Source organism: Petaurus breviceps, unplaced genomic scaffold (assembly GCF_028583685.1).
Source record: "Petaurus breviceps papuanus isolate PSGF00001 unplaced genomic scaffold, PetGlider_PUasm1.0 90895, whole genome shotgun sequence".
NCBI lineage: Eukaryota > Metazoa > Chordata > Mammalia > Diprotodontia > Petauridae > Petaurus > Petaurus breviceps.
Window position 1 is genome coordinate 20,189,330 of NW_027187372.1, and position 12,234 is coordinate 20,201,563.

The 12,234-nt window shown below is 33.7% G+C and overlaps 1 protein-coding gene across 1 annotated transcript in view; it reads left to right on the forward strand.

Annotated features, from left to right (window-relative positions):
• The first annotated feature begins 644 nt into the window (after nt 1-644).
• Nucleotides 645-12,234, forward strand: part of LOC138151033 (beta-1,3-galactosyltransferase 1-like) — a 28,987-nt gene continuing 17,397 nt past the window's right edge. Inside the window, exon 1 of the mRNA XM_069074468.1 lies at nt 645-752. The gene's annotated coding sequence lies outside the window, so the exon portion shown is untranslated. The remainder of the gene's footprint in view (nt 753-12,234) is intronic.

Here is a 12,234-nt window from a genome sequence, read left to right on the forward strand (position 1 = left end):
TTACCACCACATAATGGAATTGAAATGGATAAGAAAAACTAATAAAATCTCATTTTAAAGTTCTTCAGACTTTAAGAGTCCTCATTGCAATAACTATAGCTGTTTCCTTAATTTGCTTAGAGAAGAACTCTAGTACTCAGGAACCCACTAGCTTCTAGGGGAGTCTCCTTTTTTTAATATTCATCTCATGTCCTTTCCAATTTTGCCCTCCATTAGGTTGTTCTGTTTAAACTGAGAATACAACACCATTGTTGTTGTCAGGGTCTTATTAAATTTTACTGTTTTAATCCTGTGTTTCAATATGTTGCAAACCTTTGAACTTAGAACCTGAAATTGAGATAAAAAACACATATCACTTACCCAAAAGTATCTATAGTTTAATTATATTTCTTCTAAAATCAATTTTTTTAAATGAGTGGAGATCTTTTAAAAAATTAAATTTAATCTGAGTTTGAAAATTATTCTGGAGGTATGTTCCATTCCAAAATTAAAATCATAACTACATTAAAATTTTAACTATTCTTTCTGAAGTGAGTCATTAAATAAAGACTTTTATGGCAATTCTTTGTGTATTATGCTCTTAAATTGTATAACAAGTGTCTGAAGACACACCCTCTACTGCTACCAAAAAAAAAAAAACAACTATGCTGACATCAATCATTGTTAAGTGACAACCAGAGATTTACTTGGGCAAAAATAAAAGACCTGTTCTAACATTAGTCATTTTTAAATGATCACAGAGAACTACACAGGTAAGGATAATCTCTTCTTCAAAAATCATTTCTGTAGTTTTTCGAGGAGTATTTTAATAGATACATGGGTAGATATTCCATTGGGAATATAGAATTGGCAGGATAGTAACTATAGTCATTGTTAAAAGTAAATACTATTTTAATGTCATGGGTTTGTCTTATTTATTCTGGTGACGGAAGTTTTGGCATACTTAAACTGCTTAAAGAGTATTGTACATGGAAGTTATAAATCTTTTTTCTTTGTTCTAGATGTATTGCTTTATTTTTCTCTTGCGTTTTCAAATTTCACTCATTGGTTAAGGGAAAACAAAGAATAGTAAGATATTTACTACTTCTAAATACATTTTAAGAATCTTTGATATTTTTATTTGACTGTATAAAATGTTAAGCTTACAATATGATGTAAACATTTATATAATAGATTAAATTAATAAGTTCCACTGAAGTCTGCAAAAGTAGAGTACAGAAAGTTTATAACTAAGCAGTGAAATACAACAGACTCTGTGCTTTCCCAATTGCTTAGCAAAGAAGTAAAATAAAGAAAATGGAGGTATACATTGCATATGCTATCTATATTATATATACATATGGATTAATAAACATTCACACAAATATCATTAATTTGGGATACAGTCATTAGTGAGAAAATTGTCTACCAGCCTATTTTAACTGTGAAATATTGCAAAATAAAACTTTTTGTCAGTGAGAAAAGCAAAATCTTTCTATTGTTCATCAAATGGCTGTAGGGGAAAATAATTCTATTCTTACAGAAGTCATTCTCGTAGGGTATAAATTTGAAACTTGCTATTTCTGAAAATGTTTCTTACCTGCCTTAGGAAGCATAACATTCCAATATGTCATTTTGTGCGTTTTTCATCTGAATCACAAAAGTTTTGGCTTTCCCTGAAGTGAGTAAACATGGTTGTTAAAAGTACATTCACCTATTGAAACAGCTGTTTATTCACTTAAAGTCAACACAAATGATTACCTGTTGTAGAGAAAGAGAAATGAAATGAAGGAATCTGGAATTGCTTTTATCTTTTTAAAATTATATTTGAATTAAGATCATACCTTTCTAACTATAACTGAATACAGATATTCCTGCTATATGAACAGTTTACATGTTACATATGTATACACATACAAATGTACATATAATTAAAAAGATAAAGATTATTTGCCTTAAGAAATGCTTCCTGTGTTTATTTAATATATGACTTTCAGGAAGGGATAAGAGAATGATGATTAAAGTAGAAACATTTCCTGGTGTTAATTTCTTGAATTTTAGATAATGTTTTTATTGTGTGGATCCCTCCTGGTGTATAACCTATGAGTTACAAATCTAAGGTTGTGTGATGGACTATTAGTGACCATGATTTCACTTTCATTAATGGGATAACTAGACTACTTTCTCATTTAAACACAATATCATCAGATTTAGAAAAAAATTAACACAGTAAAAATGGGCCCAGAGATTTTGAGACATTTTTTCATGAATTAATGGATAAGTAGATGAATAAATGTAAATTAAATTAGTAGTGAAGAACATGTAACTTTCCAAAAATTCTTTGAAGTAAATAAAAAGAATACTATATTTGGAAGCAAAGGAAATAAATTTGCATTCAGGCGGGCCTCTTACAACATATACAACTTTCACAAAGTTTTATGTGGATTTCAGTTTGATAACATTTAAATGATATTGTTAGACTAGGTGACCATTAAGGTCCCTGCTAGCTTTAAATGTATGATTATATGATCACTTTTCTTTTGTTCCAAATGATGCTTATGTTCAACAGTGAATTGCTAATTAATTTATGATTTTATGAAATGTGGCAAGCATGCCCTGAGAAGTGAAGCTGCCGTCATATTCTAATAAGGCACTGGGTGTATACTGGAAATTGTCACAGAAAGAATAGAGACAAGTTGCAAAAAAGGTGCAGAGGTCAATGGTATGAAGTCAGAAGATGGTATCAAAAAGGAAAGCAGGTAATGGTGGGAAAGAACATTGGGAGAGGGAGAGGCAAAAAGTGTCATTCACATAGCCACAGATCAAAGTTGTGAGCATTTGGCAGTATGGACCCAGCTAATGATGGAAGAGTGCTGAAAGTGTGGGAGCAGGAGTCTGAGGTCTTATTTTTATAGGATTTTTATTGGGGACTAACTTTTAGGTTGCACATTAAGGTTAGTTTATTAACATATCTGGATCATCTCAAAGTTGTCAGTAAAACTTTAAAGGTAAAATGTCTATATCATCTCAAAATTATCAGTAGCATTTGATTTCCTGCTGGTCTTACTAAGGATATTTAAAATTTATTGGAGATTTACATGTCATAGAACCAAAATGTCCTGAAAGTAGTCTAAATGGCATCCCCTGATTTAGCACATAAAACCAGAATGTGATTTTTGGTTAATATGTGATAGTTCACAAATTATACTTCTTTGATCTTTGGGATACCTTGAACATGAATTCTAGATTTCTCTACCCATTCTTATTTCCTATTATTGTTCCTTCATATTGGCTACTTATAAATTTACTTAATATTCTGAGTAGAAGGAGAGGGGATGATTACGGGGTTTACAAGATAAAACTGTATCTATCATATAGCCACAGGAGACTGGGAAAGGAAAAGCATATGTATGATGCATACATCAAAGATGAGAAATTATAAAAATAAGAGAGAAGGAGAAAAAAGCCCCTAATGGGAATTTATAAAGCAAACAAGGAAATGAGAAAAGATCTATGATAGAGGAATATAAATTGGAAATAACTAGGGACTAAAGATTAAACATTCAGCAGACAATAGGTACTGTTGGAAAGGATAAATTAGAAGAGAAGACTAGCATATAAAGAAAAAATGTAAGTGAATAGCAAAACATATGTGTGTATATATGTTAATATTCTTTTCTAAAAAATTATTTTTAAAAAGGTAGAGATTAATTTTTAAAAAGTAGTAAATAGAAAGGCAGCTAGTTGCAGTGAATACAGTGCTAGATCTGGAGTTAGGAAGACTTGTCTTCCTGAGTTCATATCTGGCCTCAGATACTTAATAGCTGGGTGACCCTGGACAAATCATTTAACCCTGTTTGCCTCAGTTTCCTCATCTATAAAATGAGTAGGAAAAAAAATGGCAAACCACACCAGTATCCTTGACAAGAAAACTCCAAATAGTGTCACAAAGAGTTAGACAAGACTGAATTGACTGAACAACAACAAAAAGTGAATAGAAACAATAATAATGGTGAAAAAAATATTCTTTCTCAAATTATTTGAACAATTAAAAAGGGTGTAAGTATGTAGGAATAAAGTTAAAATGAAATACTAATGCAAAAAAAAGTCACATCTATATTAAAGAATAAGATCAGAAATTATTTAAATAAACATTACCAATCAATGACAATACTTTATGAAAGTTCTATTCTATACTTAATCACTGTGCAATTAACCCTTAACTATCAAGCTTATTCTAGTATTTCCCAACAAGTCCTAAAGCTTCACTTTTCGATCAGTCCTAGACTGGATGTCTACTGTCTAAATTACGAGTTTGACTAATTCTAGGGTGATAAAATTTTCAACCACTGAAATTCCCACAGTGTAATTACAAAGAAAGGGGTTGTAATATGCATAATGGAAAGTATTCACAATGATAAAAATCACAGATCCATGAAATAGTGAAGTGTAAGTGCTAATCCATGCTTTTACATGGTTCCATAAAGGGAAATAATACTTGATATATTCCATCAGAAAGGAAATAAACATTAAGTGCCTACTAAGATCCAAGCACTGTGCTAAGTTCTTTACAAATATTATTTCATTTGATCCTTATAACAATAATGAGAGGTAGGCACTATTATGACTGCTAATTATGGTTGAGGAAACTGAGGCAAACAGAAGTTAAATGAGTTCCCCAGGGACACATAGTTAGCAAGTGCCTGAGGCCAAATTGGTATTCATGTTTCATTAATTCATTCAGTTTTTCTGACTCTAGGTGCAGCACTCTAGCCACTGTGCCACCTAACTTCCATTCCCCAAAAGGGATGGAATATATATTCACTACCAAGTTTGTATATATTTGACTCAATTCTCTGTATATTTTAGAAATGAGGCTTCTATCAGTGGCATAAGTTGTAAAAATTCTTTCCCAATTTTCTACTTACCTCTTAATCCTGGTTACATTGGCTTTGTTTGTACAGAAGATTTTCAATTTAGTGTAATCAAAATTATCCATATTGTATTTTAGAATGCCCTCTAATTCTTGTTTGGTCATAAAGTCTTCCCCACTCCACAAATCTGATAGGTAAACTGTTCCTTTCTTTCCCAGATTGCTTAGAGTATCAGCCTTTATACCTTGATCATACGCCCATTTAGACTTGATTTCAGTATATGGTGTTAGATAATTGTCTATGCCCAGTTTCTGCCATACTATATTCCAGTTTTCCCAGCATTTTTTTGTCAAATAGTGAGGTCTTATCCCCAAAACTGGGGTCTTTGAGTTTATCAAACAATAGATTACTATAATCATTGACTGCTGTGTCTCATGTACCCAATCTATTCCATTGATCCACTACTCAATTCTTTGGCCAGTACCAAGTAGTTTTGAGGACTGCTGTTTTATAGTACAGATTAAAATCTAGTATAGCTAGTCCACCATCCCTAGCATTTCTTTTCATTAATTCCCTTGATATTCTGGACCTTTTGTTCTTTGAAAGGAATTTTGTTACTATTTTTTCTAGTTCTATAAGGTAGTTTTTTGGTAAACTGATTGGTATGGCACTAAATATATAATTTAACTTAGGTAAAATTGCCATTTTGTAATTGATATCTTTCCAATTAGTTAGATCTGACTTTATTTGTGTGAAAAGTGTTTTGTAGTTGTGTTCATAGAGGTCCTGGGTTTGTTTTGGCAAGTAGATTCCCAAATATTTTATAATGTCTACAATAACTTTAAAAGGGTTTTCTCTTTCTATCTCTTGCTGTTCAATTTCATTAGAAATATACAGGAATGCCAAGGATTTATGTGGGTTTATTTTATGTCCTGCCATTTTGCCAAATTTATTTATTGTCTCAAGTAATTTTTCACTTGATTCTCTAGTATTCTCTAAGTATATCATCATATCATCTGCAAAGAGTGATAACTTGGTCTCTGCATAATATGATTCCTTCGATTTCTTTTTCTTATCTAATTGCTATTGCTAACATTTCTAGTATCCGATTGAATAAGAGGGGTGATAGTGGACCTCCTTGTTTCACCTCTGATATTATTGGAAATGCTTCTAGCTTCCCTTTGCCACATATAATACTTGCTGATGGCTTTAAATGGATGATACATATTATTTTAAGGAAGAGTCCATTAATTCCTATTCTTTCTAGTGTTTTTAATAGGAATGGATGTAATATTTTGTCAAAAGCCTTTTCTGCATCTATTGGGTTAATCATGGTTTCTGCTAGTTTTATTGTTGATATGATCAATTATACTGATGGTTTTCCTAATATTAAACCATCCTTGCATTCCTGGAATAAATCCTACCGATCAAAGTGTATTGTTCTTGTGATAAGTTGCTGTAGTCTTTTTGCTAATATTTTATTTAAAATTTTTGCACCTATATTCATGAGGGAGATTAGTCTATAATTTTCTTTCTCTGTTTTATCTCTTCCTGATTTAGGTATCAGTACCATATTTGTGTCATAAAAATAATTTGGTGGGACTCCTTCTTCACTAATTTTCCCGAATAGCTTGTAGAGTATTGGAATCAATTGTTCTTTACATGTTTGATAGAATTCATTAGTAAAGCTATCTGGCCAGGAGACTTTTTTCCTAGGGAGTTTACTGATGACTTGTTCAATTTATTTTTCTGAGATGGGGTTATTTAAGTAATTTACTTCCTCTTCAGTTAATTTGGGCAACCTATATTTTTGTAAATATATTCATCCATTTCACTAAGATTGTCAAATTTATGTGCATACAACTGGGCAAATAATTCCTAATTATTGTTTTAATTTCCTCTTCATTGGTGGTAGGTTCACCCTTTTCATTTTTGATAGTCATAATTTGTTTTTCTTTTTTCTTTTTTTTATCATAATGACGAAGGGTCTATCAATTTTATTGTTTTTTTCATAAAACTGGCTCTTAGATTTATTTATTAATTCAATAGTTTTCTTAATTTCAATTTTATTAATCTCTCCTTTGGTTTTCAGTATTTCTAATTTAGTATTTAATTGGGGATTTTCAATTTGTTTTATTTTTCTAGCTTTTTCTATTGCATGCCCAATTCATTTACCTCTCTTTTCTCTAATTTATTCATGTATGCACTCAGGGATATAAAACTTTCCCTTGTGGGATGACTTTGCTGCATCCCACAAATTTTAGTATGTTGTCTCATTGTTGTAATTCTCTTGAATGAAGTTACTGATTGTTTCTATGGTTTCTTGTTTGACCCACTCAATTTTTAGGATTAAATTGTTTAGTTTCCAATTAATTTTTGGAATTTTCCATGGCCCTTTATTGCATATTATTTCTATTGCATCATGATCTGAGAATGATGCTTTTATTATTTCTGCCTTTCTGTATTGAATTGTGAGGTTTTTGTGTCCTAGTACATGGTCAATTTTTTGTGTATGTGCCACTGAGAAGAATGTATATTTCTTTTTTTCCCCATTCAGTTTTCTCCAGAGATCTGTCATACCTACCCTTTCTAAAATTCTATTCACCTCCTTAACTTCTTTCTTGTTTATTTTGAGGTTGTTTTTATCAAGCTCAGACAGGGGGAGATTAAGGTCTCCCACTAGTATAGTTTTGCTATCTATTTCTTCCTCTAATTCCCTTACCTTCTCCTCTAGGAATTTGGATGCTATACCACTTGGTGCATATATGTTAAGTAATGATATTGCTTCATTCTCGATGGTGCCTTTTAGCAGGATATTGTTTCCTTCCTTATCTTTTTTCATTAGTTCAATTTTTGCTTTTGCTTTATCTGAGGTAAGGATTGCTATCCCTGCTTTTATTACTTTAGCTGAGGCATGATATATTTTACTCCAGCCTTTTACCTTTACCCTGTGTATATCCCTCTGTTTCAGATGTATTCTTGTAAACAGCATATTGTAGGATTATGATTTCTAATCCATTCTGCTATCCACCTCCGTTTTATGGGAGAGTTTATTCCATTCACAGTTATGATTATCATCTGTTTCTTTCCCTCCATCCTATTCCCTCTCCTGTTAATGCTTATATTTTTTCTCTCCTTCTCCCTTCCCCTCCTTAATAGTTTTCCTTTTGACCACCACCTCCCTCAGTATTGGCTTATCAGCCTTCTCCCTTTTCCTCTGCTTCCCTGTTACTTCTTGCCTCCCCACTAATCACCCCCCTCTTTTGTAGCTCTTTCCCCCTCCTACTGCCTGTAGGATATTTTTATACTTAATGAAGCATGTTATTTCTTCTTTGTACCAAGTGTGACAGGAACAAATCTCATGCCAAGCTCCTCTCCCTCCCCTCTTTCCCTCTACTATGATATGTTTTGCATCACTTCTCCATAGAGTCCTATGCTTAACTGGTTGTTATTCCCTCCTTGCACCAGACCCAGTGAGGGAGAAGCTCATATAATACTTATCTCCCTCCCTTCTTTTCCTCTGCTATGTTGTCAGGATTTTGGAAGAAGGGAACTGGGAGAAGCTCACTCACATTTTTCACTCTTCTCCTCATTGTCCTTCTTCAGCTAAAAGGGATGAGAATCAAGCATACTATATCACCCTTCCAACTCACCCACATAGACTTTTATTAACACTTCTATTAGTGATGATGAGGATATTAATAGTTAGCATTTATATAGAGTCTTAAAGTTTACCAAGTACTTTACAAATCTTATCTAATTTCATCCTCACAACAATCCTAAGAGGTGGGTGCTTTTATTAACCTTAATTTCCAGAAAGACAAAATGAAGTACAGACTTTCCCCAGGGTCCCATAGCTATTAAGTGTCTGAGACAGGATTTGAACTCAGTTCTTCCTAATTCCAAGTACAGTGTTCAATCTATAAAATAACCTATCTGCCTGCAGCCCAAACATTTGTCTAGAACAAATGCTAGGCTGGCCAACTGTGCCCTTGCTCTAACACTTTTTCTCTATAGCCCAGCCCTTGATAATCAAAAATCTTCTCCTTTATTAAGTAATATTTTATTCACTCTGCATTTTTGACACCAACTCATTATTCCTCTATCACATCTCTCTCTCTCTCTCTTTCTCTCTCTCTCTCTCTCTCTCTCTCTCTCTCTCTCTCTCTCTCGCTCTCCCCACCTTTCTCCCAGTTTATAAAATCCAAAGACTTCAACATTCACACTCTCTGTTACTTAAACACATGAAGTTTAATCCATCAAAATATAGGCTCTCAATAAACCCTTGTTTCTTTACCACTCCTAGGCTATTTGCCAACTATTGAATGACCAACATTAGCCATGAGATTACTTATATTCTTAAATCATCGCAGTGTTTACTTATTTGCACTTCTAGAATGTAACTTGACCTTCCTCAGATCTCCTCCCCACCACCTGCTCTTTTTTTGTGTTTTTTTTTTAAACCTCTAGGTATACAGGAGGAATACTTCCATGGTCTCACCCATCTTTTAGTAGGCAAACTTTGAGTACTTTAAAGGAGAACAAGTGGGATGTGGTATAGGAGGGAGGGAAATATAGTTAGTCTTTTGCAATATATCCACTATGGAAATGTTTTGCATAGCTACACATGTATAAACTTTACTCAATTGCTTATCTTCCCAGTAATGGTGCAGTGCGGGGGTAGGGGGGAGACTTTCTTAGAAGTCAGAGAACTTGATTTCAAATTTTATTCTGTAAGTCCTCGGGCAAGGTAATCTCTCTTGGTCTGAATTTCTGAAGGGTTTGAACCTTTAAGATCCTTTTTCACTCTATATCTATGAACCCGTAACATTGGTTAATAAAGGCAAATGCTAGAGAACGTTGTTCCCCCTTTCCTTTCTTATTTATGCCCAATGAAACCATACATCTTAAATGTTTGAAGATAATATCAGTTCCAAGAAAAGAAGTTACACGTTTTAAAAGAATATAGTTGGTCAGATCACATGTTCCAATTTGGCGTTCAGAAAATTCAGGAACCCTATCTATGCACCTTCTCATTCTTAAAGCATAGTTTCCTGCTTTCCCACTTCCTTCTCTCTGTCCCTCCCTTTTCAACTCCACTTATTTCTTCCTCTCTCCATCCCTTTTCCATATCTTTTCACATTTTGTCTTCTTTACCCTGTACCATCTTCATCTTCCTTTATTCCTCCATTATTTCCAACTCTGCTTCTGCTGCTCAACTCTTGACTTTTTTACATGACAAATTTAAAAGTGTATAGACAGAGTAAGTTTTCAATAAATTGTGCTAGTAACTGAACATGTATGGATAAATATAGTTTTATTACTTTCAATCACATACACAGCTGAGACAGGAAAATAATTGTACATGTGTTAATGCAGTATGTAGCACTTTAGCAAATTTGGCAATCATTTTAATTAGCATATTTGTCATGAATCTGAAGCTTGTAGCCAAAGATTTTTAATCTGAAACTAACAACTTCCCTTCTTTTCAAAATCAGTTTCCTTTGAAACCCTCCCATTTATCTATAAATAAAAATGTGCTAAGCATGTACTGTGTAAAAAATACTTTGTCAAGCACTGTGGGAGAGAGTTTAGGTAAGACATGGTCTTTGTCCTCAAGAAACTTAGACTCTAGTGTGTGTTGGATGAGTGCAAAACTGATATCTTTAATATACAAGATTACATGATAAGTCATAAAGAATGTGGCGTATGTTATTGTGACTCAGGAAAGGCTTCATGGGAAAGATAAAATTTGAGTTGTACTTTTTTTTTCAAATGCTTTATTAACTTCTAGCTTACATAATTCATTTCTGCAAGATTTTGAGTTATAAATTTTCTCCCTGTTTTCCCCCACCCACCACCCCAAAATATCCCCTCCTCCAATCTACTCTCTCCAATACCCCCTTTGACTTTCCAGTAGGGCACGGTGGATCTCTATGCCCCAGTGCCTGCATATCTTATTTCCCAGTTACGTGTAAAATAATATTAATAATGATAATAATTATATATATTAGACATTGGATTTTAAAACTTTGAATTCCAGATTCCTTCCCTTCCTCTCATGTCACCCACCATTACTGGGAAGATAAGCAATTGAGTAAAGTTTATACATGTGTAGCTATGCAAAACATTTCCATAGTGGATATATTGCAAAAGACTAACTATATTTCCCTCCCTCCTATACCACATCCCACTTGTTCTATTCTCTGCTTTGATCCTGTCCTTTTTCAAAAGCGGGTGCTTCCAACTTCCCGCCCCCCCCCCAGCCTGCCATCCCTTCCATCATCCCCCCTCTGATCCCCGTCTTCCCTACTCTCCTGTAGGGTGAGATACCCTATTTAGTATGTATGTCATTCCCTCCCTAAGCCAAATTCAATGACAATAAGGTTGACCCATTCCCTTTTGCCTTCTTATTCTTCCCCTCCATTGTAACCATTTTCCCTTGCCTCTTCTATATGAGATAGTTTACCCCATTCTGTGTCTCCTAAACTCCTCTCATTATATTCCTTTTTCACCTTTTAAGTATCATCTCTTCCTGTTAAATTGGTCCTGTGCCCTCTATCTATGTATACCTGTACACATATATACACACATTCACATATGTATTCATATGCCCATATACCCTCCTATATGGACATATATATGTGTGTGTGTGTGTATACATATGTATATACATTTCTATTCCCTTCAACTATTCTCATACTGAGAAAAGTTTTATAAGTTACAGTTATTGTTTTTCCATGTAGGAATGTAAATAGTTCAACTTTGATAAGTTCCTTGTGATTTCTTTTATGTTTACCTTCTCATGCTTCTCTTGATTCTTGTATCTAAATGTCAAATGTTCTTTTCAACTCTGTTTTTTTCAGCAAGAATGCTTGAAAGTCCTCTATTCCACTATGAATGACCATATTTTCCCCTGAAGCATGATACTCAGTTTTGCTGGCTAGGTAATTCTTGGGTTTAATCCCAGCTCCTTTGATCTCTGGAATATCATATTCCAAGCCATTTGATCCCTCAGTGTAGAAGCTGCCAGATCCTGTGTTATCCTCATTGTGTTTCCACAATATTCAAATTGTTTCTTCCTGGCTGCTTGTAATATTTTCTCCTTGATCTGGGAATTCTAGAACCTGGCTATAATATTCCTAGGAGTTTTCTTTTGGGGATCTTTTTCAGGAGGTGATCTATGGATTCTTTCAACCTCTATTTTGCCCTCTGGTTCTAAAACATCAGGGCAATTTTCCATGAGAATTTCTTGAAGGATGATTTCCAGGTTCTTTTTTTGATCATGGCTCCAATAATTTTTAAATTATCTCTCCTGGATCTATTTTCCAGACCAGTGGTTTTCCCACATTGCCTTCTATTTTTTCATTTGTTTAGATAT